The 15,878-nt window shown below is 40.5% G+C and overlaps 1 pseudogene; it reads right to left on the bottom strand.

The window, feature by feature from the left end:
* Nucleotides 1–876: 876 nt before the first annotated feature.
* Nucleotides 877–15,551, bottom strand: LOC102258266 (annotated as a pseudogene).
* Between the last annotated feature and the right edge of the window lie 327 nt (nt 15,552–15,878).

The following is a 15,878-nucleotide window of genomic DNA, read 5'->3' as shown; positions in this document are numbered from 1 at the left end:
AGCCCGCTTTGCGCGCGCACCTCCGCACCTGAGTTTTTTCCACACTGCGCCTCCTCTGAGCCTCGGTGTGCTGTTATTTTTCCTTCTAGTTGAAGAGTCTCTCCTCAGCCAGCCTTCCTGTGGTTCTGGGTGATGTCCGTTCCGTCTTTTAGTTGTATTTTTGAAGTGGTTGTTTGCGGCAGCAGTCTCCGGTGTTTACCTATGCCGCCATCTTGGTCTCCCTCCAAAACAGTCATTTCAAAGGAAAGAGTAATATAGCTTTAAATAAAATATGAAATATGTAATTTGGTTTATGAGAAAAATTGGAAATTTTAAAAGGTGTGTTTTCATGAGTCATATAGACAGCCCATGAAAAAACTGAAGTTTATTTGTGCTGCATTGTATAAATAATGTGAATTATAGTAAGATATTGGGGAGAGGGACATTAGCTTTGTTGAGTATAGAAGAGAAAATGACTTCTCTAAAAATTTTCTGGAATTTAAGAAAATATGGTTTTAAATAGCTAATATTATAAACTGACAATAAGTAATTGTGTCAAACCCAGCTATTTTAACATATTTTGGACTATGTTCACTTATTTACATGAGGGAGTTTATTGAAATAAAGTACTAACAGTGATCTAGATCAGCATTGTTCAGTAAAAATACAATGCAAGTCACATGCACATTTTTATTCTATATTAGCTTTTATCACCACGATGAATTTTTTTAATTTTTCTAATGTACAAATAGAATAAAACAATCCACTTTCTATGGTTTCTAAACACTTAACCACTGATGATTTCTGGGAGATCCTGTTGTCCTTCAGAGTACAGATGCATGATCTTCTGTAAAAGCTCAATTCACCCTTCTTCTGCCACAGAATTAATTCATCTTTTCAGAAGTCTTGTCTGATGTTTTCTTGGCCTCTCCGTGTTGCTGCTTCATTTGAAAGACTTCATCTTCTAATTGCACAATAGTCCTTCCAAGCTCATGATTCTTACTGACCAAGGATACCCAATTTGACTCCCATTTCTCTTCATTTCCATCCAACTGTGAGTTGTATGTTATTTCACTGCCAGTTTAAATCTTGAATACGTCTCCTTAAGTTCTGGAGCTCTTTCTGTGCGTGTCCTATCATATGAACACGATTTTCATTATACACTTTGCAGGCATTGCATCCACGCTGTGACATTAGTTCCAGTTTCTCAATCCGAGCCGGTTGATGCTCTAACTGGGCCATAGAATTGTTCACACATTCTTGCCATGCACCAATGTCAATTTTGTGACCCGAGGAAGGGTCTGAAATTCATATCATTTCATACTGAGCAATTCACTTGGATGTCAAGCAGCCAGTCTTTCAAATTCAATTCTAATATGTTGTTTTCCAAAGCAGAATAATCCTGGGCTGTTCGGTTGCTCAAGTAATTTTTAGTGGGTCGGTATCTGTGCATTTCCTCCTCCGCCTGCACAGCAGCTGCACACCAGGCACTTTATAACCTTGGTCAAAACAGGCAGCACACCCACGTCCTCTGCAGTCACCAACCTTGGCTCCATTCTGAACTTCACCTGACTTTTCTGAATCTGCACTGGCTCAGGCCCTGTCATTTACACCTGCCTGTGCAATTTAAATTTTGTAGTTTTCACACTAACGTAGAAAAGACACAGGTAAATTTTATTTTTGTGATTTTATTTAACACAATATAGGTATGGTATTATTATTTCAACATGAAATTTGAGACTGTAATTTCTTTTTTATGAAGCCTTCAAAATTCAGCGTGTAGTTTACTTAACAGAACAATTCAGTTTGGACAAGCTACGTTTCAAGTGTATGATAGCCACCTGTGGCTAGTGACTACAGTATTGGCAGCCTGGGTGTGGATGGTAGGATACAATAGTAAATAACACAGGCATGGCCACTAACTTCAGAGACTTTATAGTCTATTATGGAAGACAGACTTGGACAGTCGCAACATGAAATTTGAGACTGTAATTTCTTTTTTATGAAAAAAGTCTCTAACTTCAGAGACTTTATGGTCTATTTTGGAAGACAGACTTGGACAGTCAATCAAATTGTAAAATTTTACACTTCTTGCAGTTGTGACACAGCATGTCATAAAATTAATATTGTTGAAGACATGTCTCCATTTAATGTATTTCCATTTTACTTATGTTCTCTCTATGGGTGAGATTCTTCTTGGCATTTTCTTTAGAAAATGAATTATAAATTAGCATTATTTTGTAGTCTATTAATAGACTTTTATATTCATGCTTCCAATTTTTTTCCTATATCAATATTACATTGTAAATTTGAAGATAGAGTCATGAGGCAGAAGCATGATAATCCCTCACTGTAATTATATATTGTTAAAAAAAAATAAAGTAGCTAGGTACAACATTTTTAAAAAGTCAGAGAAAACTTTATCTATGATGAGAGAAAATTCAATATTTTCCCATGCACTTTCTATAGCTTTACAATTTCTTTAATTTCTGCTGACATGTGTTTTCAAAGGCTTTCTGCTAAGGGTTATAGACCTCTGGGTTTATTATAAAAGTAGTGTATTTCTTATGAAATCTTGCATTTATACCTTAATTTAAACATAAAGCTGGTGTGAAGAGAGTACTTAGGCATTCAAATGGTAAGAGTATAGAACAATTAAAAATGCAAAGAGGCCCTGATCGGTTTGGCTCAGTGAATAGAGCGTAGTCCTGAGGACTGAAGGGTCCCGGGTTTGATTCCAGTCAAGGGCATGTACCTTGGTTACTGGCACATCCCCAGTAGGGGGTGTGCAGGAGGCAGCTAATTGATGTTTCTCTCTCATTGATGTTTCTGACTCTCTATCCCTCTCCCTTCCTCTCTGTAAAAAATCAATAAAATATATTTTAAAAAATGTGAAGAGAATAGTTTATACATGACATGAACTCAGTGTTGTTTAAAGATTTACCTTAACTGATTCCATGTAGTCCAGGCTGAATTGTGAATGGAGCTGAAGATAGTTATCTATTTTCTGAGTTTTGAAGAATGCCAAAAAGCACAGATGAACCAGAAGTTTAATTTTCACTCATCTAGCTGAAAATATATATTTTCTCATGTTGCTTCCTAACTAGAATTGCTATGGACATATAGACAGAGAAGATTATAGGGACTAGAAGAGCCAGCTCCATGAGAACTTCCCTTAGCTGCAACTTAATGACTGGATTTTTTCAGGAAGAAGTAGGCAGGTCTTTCTCACTTGGAAAGGGAACATAAATAAAGTAAGAGAGTTGAAATTGACAAGAGTTGTTGGGAGAATAAAGCAGATGGCTTCAGTTTGAGAAATCACAGTGGAAGTTAGAAAAAAAAAAGGATGAGCAATCTAAGGCTAATTAATGGAGACTTAGAATCTTAAACTTGATCCAGTGAGTGATATGGCACCAATGTAGTTTTAAATCAGGGAAGTGGAATAATGAAAATGGCATTTTGGAAGATTCATCTCGCAGAAGTGACAGGAATGATGTAAAGCGGCTGAAGGGAAATATCAAGGAGGTTGGGTTGAGTGACCAGATCCAATAATAGATTTGAAGCTTTAAAACAAGCCTTTTTAAAAACGGGAGACTCATGCTTTTTTGACAGCATAGGAGATGAACTGGTAAAAAGGGCAAGTAAGAGAAGACTGAGGAAAAAATAGAATAAATGTAGGATTAAATTTATTCAGAAAGTAGGCTCTAACAGGATTCAGGGCACTGGTTGTGGAGTGGGATGGACATAAAAAGAAGGAAAGACAATTCTTCCGCTGATAGTGCAGTATAAGGCCGTCATATTTTAAATGATAGAGGGGAGTACTTTCAAGTTTCTCTGTCCAGCATAAAACATAGTAGGGTTATATCTTATATTATTCTAAGACCTCATTCTTCAGAGCTAAAGTAAATTGAAAGTTGGTTGAAAAATTACTAACTGAACTATGGTGATTCTTCCATCTCCTTTCTAAAAGCATACATATTTTAGTTTGAATTATTTAGGAAGTTATATAACAAAACTGGGTTTATGTTTGACTTATTTTGACATATGGCTTACATTTTGAAAACTCTGCCTTAGGATGGTATTGGATAAAATTATAATGATAAAATTGGGCATAGTAGAAGCAAACTCACAAAATTCAAAGCAGTAATAGACTTTATAAATAATGTGATTACTTGTAGAGAAAAACAATAAATATTTATTGACTATCTCTCAGGTACTAAGCCTTTCGAGGGTGTTGGGTATAAATATGTGAACCAAAAAAGAAAGAAAGAAAGAAAAACTGTCTGCTCTAGAGTCATTAAACAAATAAAAAATATGTATATATTTATACATTTTGAAAAGTACTTGTTATGAATTGAATTGAATTGTATCTTCCCAAAATTCATATGTTCCAATCCTAACCCCAGTACCTCATAATGTGATCTTATTTGGAAATAGGTTTGTTGAAGATGCAATTAGCTAATTTAAGATGAGGGTAAAATGGAGTACGGGGAAGCCCTGAATATAACTGCTATCCTTATAAAAGGGAAAATTTGGATATAAACATGAACACAGTGAGAACACCATGTGAAGATGAAGGCAGACATCAGTGTGATGTTTCGATAAGTCAGAAATACCAACAATTGCTAGCAAACCACCAGAAGTTAGAAGAAAGGCATGGAACAGATTCTTCCTCTCAGATCTCAGATCTCCAAAGAAACCAGCTTGGCTGACACCTTGATCTCAAACTTCTAGCCTTCAGTACTGTGGGGCAATACATTTCTGTTGTGTAAGTCACCCAGTTTGTGGTATTTTGTTATGGCTGCCATAGCAAAATAATAGAGTTCTGTACAGGAGGCTCACTGAGAGCACATAAGGGGATGGAGTTTAGTTTAAAAGTCAGAAATACCAACAATTGCTAGCAAACCACCAGAAGTTAGAAGAAAGGCATGGAACAGATTCTTCCTCTCAGATCTCAGATCTCCAAAGAAACCAGCTTGGCTGACACCTTGATCTCAAACTTCTAGCCTTCAGTACTGTGGGGCAATACATTTCTGTTGTGTAAGTCACCCAGTTTGTGGTATTTTGTTATGGCTGTCATAGCAAAATAATAGAGTTCTGTACAGGAGGCTCAGTGGTGACACTGAGAGCACATAAGGGGATGGAGTTTAGTTTAAATTGGATGGAATATGGAGACCTCTTTGAGGAATTTACATTTAGTCTGATACCTGAAGAATGAGAATGAGCCAGCCAGCCATGTGAAGTGTTGGAGGAAGAGTGATCTGGGGAGAAGAAAGAGTATGTTCAAAGGCCCTGAAAGAACTTGGCAAAAGTAAGGAACTGAAAAAAGTCCTGTGTGTCAGGAGCACAGCCAATGATGGCCTTAGATGGAACTAGATAGATCTTGTCCAGGAATTTAAATTTTATTCTAAGAGCAATGAGGAGACATTAATGGGCAAAGTCCTGTGTGTCAGGAGCACAGCCAATGATGGCCTAAGATTGAACTAGATAGAATTTAAATTTTATTCTAAGAGCAACGAGGAGGCATTAATGGGTTTAAATCAAGTAGTGATATGCTCCAATTTACAATTTAAAATAAATTTCTAACTACTATGCAGAGAATAGTATAGAGAGGAAAGTGGAAAACATAATTAGAAAATAACAGTATTAGTTCAGGTATTCAGGCTTGGAATAAGCAAGCTTGTGGTAGCAGAATATATATAACTAGAGGCCCAGTACATGAAAATTCATGTACTCGGGGGGTGGAGGGGGAGGATCCCTCAGCCCTGCCTGCACACTCTCACAGACCTGGAGCACTCAGGGGATGTCCGACTGACAGCTTAGGTCCACTCCTCACAGAGAGCGGGCCTAAGCCGCAGTCTGGCCTCCCTCTGTGGGAGGTGACCTGCAGGCCAATCCAGGGATGGCGCAAGCTGGCAAGTAGCATGCCTCACCCCCCGAATGTCCCTCTGCCACCGTTGGTCGTCGCCACCCCCCACCTCGATCACCATCCCCTCCCTCTGCCCACTGGCACCCACCTTGGCTGGCCTGGCACTGCCCGCATGCTGGCCCTGCCCCTCCAACTGGTCGTTCCACTGTTCGGTTGAATTTCATAGTAGGCTTTTATTATATAGACGGGCCTAAGCCGCAGTCTGGCCTTCCTCTGTGGGAGGTGACCTGCAGGCCGATCCAGGGATGGCGCAAGCTGGCAAGTAGCATGCCTCACCCCCCGAATGTCCCTCTGCCACCGTTGGTCGTCGCCACCCCCCACCTCGATCACCATCCCCTCCCTCTGCCCACTGGCACCCACCTTGGCTGGCCTGGCACTGCCCGCATGCTGGCCCTGCCCCTCCAACTGGTCGTTCCACTGTTCGGTTGAATTTCATAGTAGGCTTTTATTATATAGAATTTTTAGAAAATGTTTCATATTGGGAGTTAGAGAAATGCATCATTAAGAATTGCTCTCAGGTTTTTGTCTTGAGCTATTGGGTGTTTCTTATTGAGATACTAAAGGCCCGGTGCATGAAATTCGTGCGGGGCGGGGGGGCGTCCCTCAGCCCTGCCTGCAATCTCTCCAATCCGGGCCCCCTTGGGGGATGTCTGACCACAGAGATTGGGCCTAAAGCAGCAGTTGGACATCCCTCTTGCAATCGAGGACCTCTGGCTCCTAACCACTCGCCTGCCTGCCTGCCTGATTGCTCCTAACCACTCTGCCCGCCTGACTGATCACCCCTAACTGCCTTTGCCTGCCTGCCTGATCACCCCTAAATGCTCCCCTCCTGGCCTGATCACCCCTAAATATGCCCCCGCTGGCCTGATCACCCCTAACCACCTCTGCCTGCCTGCCTGATCTCGCCCCTAACTACTCACCCGCTGGCCTGATCTTGCCCCTAACCACTTGCTCCCCCATGCAGGCCTGATCTCGCCCCTAACTGCTTGCTCCCCTGCCGGCCTGATTGCCCCTAACCACCTCTGCCTCAGCTCCCACCACTGTGGCTTTGTCCTGAAGGAAATTGGACGTCTGGAAGATGTCCGGTCGATCTGGTCTAATTAGCATATTACCCTTTTATTAGTATAGATTATTTGTTGAGGTGGAAAAGGATGGGGGAAGACAGATGGGGTAGAATAGAACAAGAGTTCAATTCTGGATTTGCTAAGCCTGATATGTCTGTGAGATAGCAAACTAGAGATGTTGAATGGGAAGTTTTTTGGGCCAAAGAAAGTCTGAGGAGGATGCAGAGAGATGAAAGTCGAATAAGTTGTGCTGTGCCATATTGAGCACTAATAGCACAGCTGAAGTCTCCTGATTCCCAGGCCTATGTCCTTGCAACCTCATGCAAATGCCTAGTCAATGACATTATAGTGTCATTCAATTAGATATGAGGAGGGTACTTTCATGGGTCATATTGAGAATAAATGTATGAGCACCACTGTAGCAAAAAAAGACATAGATGGCTGATCATTAGTGACACAGTATCAAGAGCACAGAAATAAGATACATGAGGCTGGAAATTCACTTTTAGCCTTCCCACTTATTATTTTAATTGTACCTCAGAAAAATGAATTCATAGTGTCAGAAGACCTCTAAGATACCTATTAGTTTAAAAATTTGACAACTTCCCAGAAATTGCACATCTGGGTACATAGCTTGATAATATCTTATACAGGTGTACAAGGAGATATGTACAAGGATCTTCACTAAAAACATTGTTTGAAACAGCAAATTTAAAGGAACTTAAGCATACAACCAAAATAAAGAAGTAAAATATACTATATTTATATGACAGGATGCTATTTAGCTTTTTTTTAAAAATGAACTAGATCTATGTGCATATATAAAGATCACAAACATAGAATGTTGAAATCCAAAAATGTAGGTCTTAACACTGGAAATAGTTTTGTGGAAGCACATGTATGTAAAAATACTAAAAGTAGGTAGGAAGGCTACAGTTCTGGTTAATTATTGGAATGGGGAAGGAAACAAGGCTAGTGATGAGCTATATAGGAAGCTTCAAGCTGATGTTCTCTATAAAATTATATTTGAACTATGTATAACAGGGTTAAAAGGAGTTTATTATTTTAATATTTTTATTAAATTAACTGTATGACTCCATAAGCAGGTTAAAATCAATTATTTTCATTTTTAACATAGAGAATAAAGTTTTGTTTCAATAAATTGTATATTTTAATATCACATTATTTTTTAATCTTAAAGAAATAATTGTACACCTTATACAATATTCTTTTCCTTTATCCTTTTTAAATTTACACTTAAATTTACTTAAACTATGAAGTGAGTGCCTTGGTTGTGTTAGGCACTTTCCCATTCATAGCTACTTCAGGCAAATAATTCCTAAAGAAGGCACTCTAAGTCCTATTTTACAAACAACTAGTTTGATATTATGAAGTGAGTGCCTTGGTTGTGTTAGGCACTTTCCCATCCATAGCTACTTCAGGCAAATAACTTCCTAAAGAAGGCACTGTAAGTCCTATTTTACAAACAACTAGTTTGATATTCCCAGAAGTTAAAACACCCAAAGTAACATAGCTGGTAAATAGAAGAGATAAAGGTTGAAACACCATTGTTTTACTCTGTCCTGTTCTTTCTATTACACAGTGACTGTATATTTTCAGGCTGGAAATACTCCGTATTTTACTGTCATGATTCCTTACAGTTGGTGTTCCATTAAGTTCACATATAGTTTAAATATACTGAACAAAGCAGTCACATGTTTTGCATTTAAATTCTGTAAAAACTCTGGAAATACACATCAGTAAATGAAGGAAAATAAGTAACATTAGGAATTCCATCTTGTTAATGGAATTATTCTTGTTAATCAGAGAAAAGCTATTTTCCATGTTATGCTCTGATTCTTTTTTTCCTGGGTATCTTTATAGCTATTACAATCCTGTTTGTCTTTTTGTAGACTTAATAGTGTGTTGTTATTTTTTATGTTAAAATGGACAAAGATTTTGCTGTATTTAGAACAGCAACAGAAGTGTTTCACTATTACGGAGTGTACCACTTCACTGGTTCAATTTCTAAAAGAGAAAAAAGTATATAAGATAACTTCAAGAAAAAAACCTACAACAGATATATTTGACAGGAAGTTCACACATGTTTCTTTACAGTCATCTAAGTGTTTGTTTCTTTCTTGTCTCCTCAGCCAATTGTCCCTGTTCCTCATCTTACAGTTTTTGTTATACTTGAGTGATGAGCTCAAAGCATGAAAAGCTGTTGTTTTCTATCTTTATTAATGTTTTCCAACTCATTTCCCTGTTTGCCTGCTGACAACCTGCCAAAATCACCCTCTGGTGAATTGTAGAAAGATTGGGGTGGCAGTCAGGGGACCCACAATGTGTTGCAGATAATTAGTAGATCAGATCTTTGTCACAGCAGATATTTGGCTACCCACACATCTCTATTTTTAAGCCTCTTGTGTCACACAATGTGTATTCACTGTCTGTTTTAGTGTGAAGAGCACATCTCTGAGTTGTATATAATAGAGCTGAGTTGAATGAGAAATTCCATTACTCTTTTGTTGTTTTGTACTGTCACTGGTTAACACATGAGATATACATATTTGGAGAATAATTGAAGCCACCATGGGCTTTTCAGCAGCTTTAGAAAGGGGAGTTACCTATGTTGCTACTCACTGAAATAATTCAACCACGGAGTCTTTGTTTTCCAGTAAAGGCAGAAAACAAACATCTCTTTAGATGACCACATTTGTTGTCATACTAATTAGTTCAGATAAATTTGATTGGCAAGAATACGGGATCAGCAGATTAGTTCTTGAATTGCACAAATAGAAAAGCATTTCCATTGTAAGATAAGAAGTGATAAATTGAGGTAAAAAGAACTGATGATGAAGATGCCAGGGTTATCAGTGTACTTTCACTAGAATTGATCACATAATTATTATCTGGTAATGAATTATTATCTGGTGACATGTTCCCTTTAAAGTACTGATGTTGCAGCCTCTATGTGTACATGTAGGGTGTGTGTGTGTGTGTGTGTGTGTGTGTGTGTGTGTGGGTTTGTGTGTGTGTGTTATATTCAACAGACACACTGAAAACTTGCCCCCTTTCATTCTTCCTTTACTTCATGTGCCAAAGTATCAAAGCAAATTCATCAGTTTATAGTGTCAATGTCCTCAAGGTATGACAATTACATAATCTATCTATATATATAAAAGGCTAATATACAAAGTGTCCCCTCGGGAGTTCAGCCAGGAAACTGGGAGTTTGATCACTTGCTATGATTGTGCTGACTACCAGGAGGAAGCACAGAATGAAGGAAGGCCCTGGCTGGCAGGCAGCAGCCCGGGTGGAAGGCCCCATCTGGCCCTGATTGCCGACCAGGCCTAGGGACCCTACCCATGCATGAATTTCGTGCACCAGGCCTCTAGTATCATAATAATAAAAGCCAAAAGGTGTCACAACCAAAACGACCAAATGGCTGGTCACCATGAGGTGGCATTCACCACTTCAACCCGGGTCTGGTGGGTGGTGGCAATGGCTGGAGAAAAGCAGCCCAGGTCCCGGGTGCCTGTCAGTGGCGGCCACAGCAAAGCAACCCCGGTTGCGGGTGCCTGATGGTGGCCAGAGCAAAGCAGCCAGGGTCCTGGGTGCCTTATAGCTACCGGAGTGAAGTAGCCCGGGTCCTGGGTGCCAGAGGGAAGCCAGTGCTGGCAGCTGGGGAAAGAAAGGCCTATTCTTGCATGAATCTTCATGCATTGGGTGTCTGGTCCTATATAATAAAAGGGTAATAGGCAAACTGACCCTAACAGCAGAACTGGAAATGACTGGTCACTATGACACACACTGACCACCAGGGAGCAGACGCCCAACGCAGGAGCTGCCCCCTGGGGTCAGTGCGCTCCCACAAGGGGAGCTCTGCTCAGCCACAAGCCAGGCTGATGGCTGCCAGTACAGCAGTGGTGGTGGGAGCCTGTCCTGCCTCCTCAGCAGCGCTAAGGATGTCTGACTGCAGCTTAGGCCTGCTCCCCACTGGCAAGTGGACATCCCCCGAGGGCTGCTGGGCTGCCAGAGGGATGTCTGACTACCAGCTTGGGCCCGATCCCCCAGGAAGCAGGCCTAAGCCAGCAGGTGGACACCCTCCAAGGGGTCCCAGACTGCAAGAGGGCATAGGCCGGGCTGAGGGACCCCCCCCACCCCAAGTGCACAAATTTTTGTGCACTGGACCTCTAGTATATTTATAAAAGGCTAATATGCTAAGTGTACCTCTGACCTCCTGACTGGTCACTATGACATGCACTGACTACCAGGGGGCAGACACTCAATGCAGGAGCTGCTGTGACCCGCATTGGCCATTTACAAAGAAATGGCACTGCAGACCTAGTGTCGACAAAGCAACACTCAGCTTCCCCAAGTGGAAAACAGGCCCCGCCACCACCCCAGAGCGACATCCCACCAAATAGCAGCCAATGCTGCTGAGACCACCATGGCACAAAATGCAGCCTACAGTCCAGCCCAGCCCAGCCTGGAAATGGGTCTCTGTGGGCGCTGGGTAATGACATCGTGTAGCAATGCCTGGCTTTCTCTCCCTAGCAATGAGCCTCCTTGCAGTTTCTTCAGCCCAGAAACAGGACTTGCTTTATAGCCAGGTGCAAACATTTTACACTTTAACCAGATGTTTGTGAAGTGTTTTCACGTGTCTCATCTCATTTGATCCTCACAGAAGTCCTGGAGTAGGTAGATAGGAGACTTGGTAGTATCCTATTTTCTTCTCATTAGCCAGAAAACAAAGATTTAGAAAGTTTAGAAACTTGACCCAACTGTAAAGAAGTAAGAAATGGTGGACCTTGAAAATGACTTCAGGTTTTCTCACTGCACAGAATATAGTCAAACACTGCTGTGTGATCTATCTGCTTCATCTGCTTCCTGTTGATATTTACTGCTGTGTTGCTGACAATTACCTGAAAGAGAAGTTGGGATGCTTCACTGGGCTGGAAAAAGTTTAGCTAAATCAGAAAGCAGATCTAATTAAGCAAGTATATATATATATATATAAAGTTCTCGCTGGTACCAATCACACACATGTGTTTTCATCTGTGAATTTGGTTGACACTTCTATTATAGAGAAAGTATGAGTAGTGATATTAAAATATTTATTCTAATTAATTTCCTTTCAATGTGCATGAATTTGTGCACTGGGCCTCTAGTCACAATATAATGGACTTGTTACCATCCTATATAATAAAAGCATAATATGCAAATCGACCAAATGACAGAACAACCAGTGGGTGGGGGGTGGGGCCAGTGAGCTGGCGGCGCCAGCCTGGCCATTTCGCATGCCAGCAGGCAGAGGGAGGGGATGGTGATGGGGGGGAGGCGGCAATGACCAGCAGCAGTGGAGGGATGATGGGGGAGGGGGCAGGGCCACTCTGGCCACCCGGTCACCTCCTGCACAGGGAGGCCAGTGGCAGGGTGATGGGGCGGTGTCGTCCCCTGATGAGCTGGCCTGGTTGCCTCACACAGAGGGAGGCCAGACTGCAGCTTAGGCCTGCTCTCCCCTCCCCGGTGGAGGTGGGGGAGAGATGGCCTAAGCTAAGAGTAGGACATCCCCTGAGGGCTCCCAGACTGTGAGAGGGCACAGGCGGGCTGAGGGACCACCCCCCCCCCACCCAAGTGCACGAATTTTCATGCACCAGGCCTCTAGTAGCATTATAACCAGAAATGACTTATTCTTAAATGAGTAATAATACCAAAGCCAGTTTTAAAGTCTGAAAAAAAAGCAGGAAAGATCTGGTTCCTCCTCTAATTAAGATGGTTAACTTGGAGAAGTTATGCAAACTCTAAAAGTTGTGGATTCTTTATAAGTTAAACGATGTGCACAAAAATCTTGTTTCCTGGTAAGATTCTTATCATGAATAATTCAATTGATACAGGTAAAACTCCTTTGAAATTCTTAGATGTTCTACAGGTATAAGGCATTATTGGTAATAATCTAACTAGTAACCCTGGCTTCTTTCCTAAGTTAGCATTCATTCATTTTTCAAAAGTCAACAGATTCCCACTATATTTCAAGTATGTAGTCTTCTAAGTACAGCCAAATCTCATTTCTTGAATGTCTCCCATCTCTAACAATTCAGTTCTGGACCAAGTTGTTCACAGAAAAATTGTCTCAGTTGTTGACCAAAATTTCAGTTTCCGACCTCACAACCTTTCATGCTGATACCTCAGCGTGACAAAAAGCATCTCTCAGGGAACAAAGGAGAGAATGCTTTTGTTGCTGATGAAATCCAAGATTAGCACATTTTAAAACATAAAGAGTGCTAATGTTGCTAAGGGTGTGAAAGTGCTCAAAACACAAGAATCACAGGTAATTAAATAGGTAGAAAAACTGTTGTTGATTGGATAAAGAAAAAGCACTTAGCTGGTGATAGCATTTTGGAGGCAGTGATATATGCAAAATTCATTTAAGGTTAGTTGGGGGTGATTTGATAAATTTAAGTAACTAAGTGTTCATTTATAGATTAAATGGTACATTAGACATGTACTGCATATAAGAAAGGTTAAAACAGGGAATCATTTGAGGGTCTGGAACAGATTAATTCAATTTATATTATTTCTAATGGGAAAAATGATTTGGAAATAAAATCATATGTGTCCTCCTTCATGGTGTAACATTCAATTTTAGACTGCATATATTTTTACATACACATAAATAAACAGAAAGTGAGTATATCCACCCTAATCTTAAGAGTAGTAATCTTAGGTGGTGAGCTTATAGATGACTCCTATTTCTTTCTTTAATTTTTACATATTCTCTAAAAATTCTCAAGTGAATATGCATCAGCTTTGCAATGAAAAGGAAGTTTTGTTTTAGAACAGATGCATTTATGCTTTCACCATTCTGTGCTGGCTGAAGCTAGTTAATCTGAAAACTATTCCACCTTGAAGTGTTAATGAGCTAATAAGTCATTTCAGGGTGAGTTACTTTTCAAAACTGCTGAAATCATGCCTCTACCTACACTTGCACCCTCTCTATGGGTAGGGAAGATTTCAGCATATTAGGTTACAGTGGCTGTGACCTAACGTAAGGAAACTTACTCAAATATGCTTGCTGTCTACACAAATTCTTATAAATATCTAATTAAAAGAAATAGTGTCTATTTAATAAGTTGGTGTAGGAACCATACCAGAGTCGCCAGACAGCCAGGGCCACCCAGAGTGTGAAAGGCCTTGTTGTTAGAATGCCGGAATGTCCAAGGCCACTCTGCATCTAGGCCAAGATACCATAGGCAGGTGCAAGGATATAAGCACAACAATCCCACGTTATACTGCACATGCGTGCCCTTCTGTAGCCAGAATATGATTGATGTTACTATTGGTACGAAGCCTTCTTTGTCTCTGGAATAATATACAAGTTACTGACCAGCCAGGGGGCTAGAAGAGAAAAAGAGAGGAGAGCTCAGACCAAGCTGAGAGCTGGTACTGCTACGATGTAAGGCTAAGAGCTCAAAGAGAGCTCAGATATAGCTACCATGTTAACCAGCCAGTGTGCTGGGCAGGGGAGACAGGAGATGCTGCTGAGCCAGAGAGCTCAGGTGCTGCTACTATGGGAGGCAGTAAGTCTAGGGGGCAGCGTGCGGCTGCTCAGATCATCACTGTGGGTACAGAGACTGCTACTACCATGTGGGAAAGATATGTATTTACCAGCTGGTGTACAGCTGCCTGATTGGAACACTGTTATGAAGAACACTGTTATGAAAACAGAGAATCATTTGACTGTGGGTACAGAGACTGCTACTACCATGTGGGAAAGATATGTATTTACCAGCTGGTGTACAGCTGCCTGATTGGGACACTGTTATGAAGAACTGTTTTTTTCTGATTGTTATATGGCCACTGGCATCTTCAATAAAGACTCATTCTTATAAACCCACAACCACTCATGGCTTCTCCATCTAAGACCTGGCGTCCAAGAAGTTCCAGTCTCTAGGCAGAGGGGCTTGGACTGAACAGTTAGTGTAGCGAGAGGGAACCTACTCTGGCGTAGTCGGGGAGAATTTAGCAGAATATATGGAATCAGAGCAACTCAGAGCTGCAGTCCTGAGCAGAGCTCTTGCTGTCTCTGACAGTTGGTAACTACCCTTTGAGTCTACTTGTTTCTCTATATGAGGCCTCAATAGAACATGGCTTAGTCTTTCATAAGGTAACAATAGAAATCAAATTTACTTTTATTTATTCTCAGAAATTTTGCCAGATATTAGTATAAATTTATTCAAATAATTGCAATTTTAAAAAGTGAAATATAAGATAGTCTGGAAGAACAATTGATGATAAGATTGCAATTATCTGTAATTGCAACATCATATTGATGTTCCCAAGTTCTGAGTGTAAAGATTATACTTAACCATCATGTTAGAAAATCCATACAGAATACTGGCTGTGTAAAACACTAATTGATGTAAATTGTAGCAAAGATTGAATTAGGATTTTGGAATGATTGACTTACACAGAGGTGTCTGTAGGTGGGTGCACATGAGCACACAGAGACTCACACACACAGACGTATACACATGATCCACTAGTGACACCACCACCACCACCACCACCACCATCTCTACACACAGAGGAATGGAAAAAGGGAGCAGAGACTTGATCTTGAGTTTTTCCATTGTACCTACATTACATATTTTCCAAGTTTAATCAGAAAAATTTGGTTCGCTCTTCTTTCTGTTTCTCAACTATTTTTATAGAAAACATTTTAACTCTTATTAAACTTCTCTAGTAATTATTGGATGTTAAAGGAGGCAATTTTATGATTATCACATAAAAGTTGCAATAGGTTAGATAAGATACCGTAAAAGATAGTTAATTAAAACCACTAAAGTTTAGCACATGTGGACCTTTTTAACATGTGTTACTTGAAATGGTCACATACATTT

Source organism: Myotis brandtii, unplaced genomic scaffold (genome assembly GCF_000412655.1).
Source record: "Myotis brandtii unplaced genomic scaffold, ASM41265v1 scaffold115, whole genome shotgun sequence".
In the NCBI taxonomy this organism is placed as follows: domain Eukaryota; kingdom Metazoa; phylum Chordata; class Mammalia; order Chiroptera; family Vespertilionidae; genus Myotis; species Myotis brandtii.
Note: the sequence above shows the minus strand (reverse complement) of the source record. Positions and strands in the feature narration are given on the sequence as shown.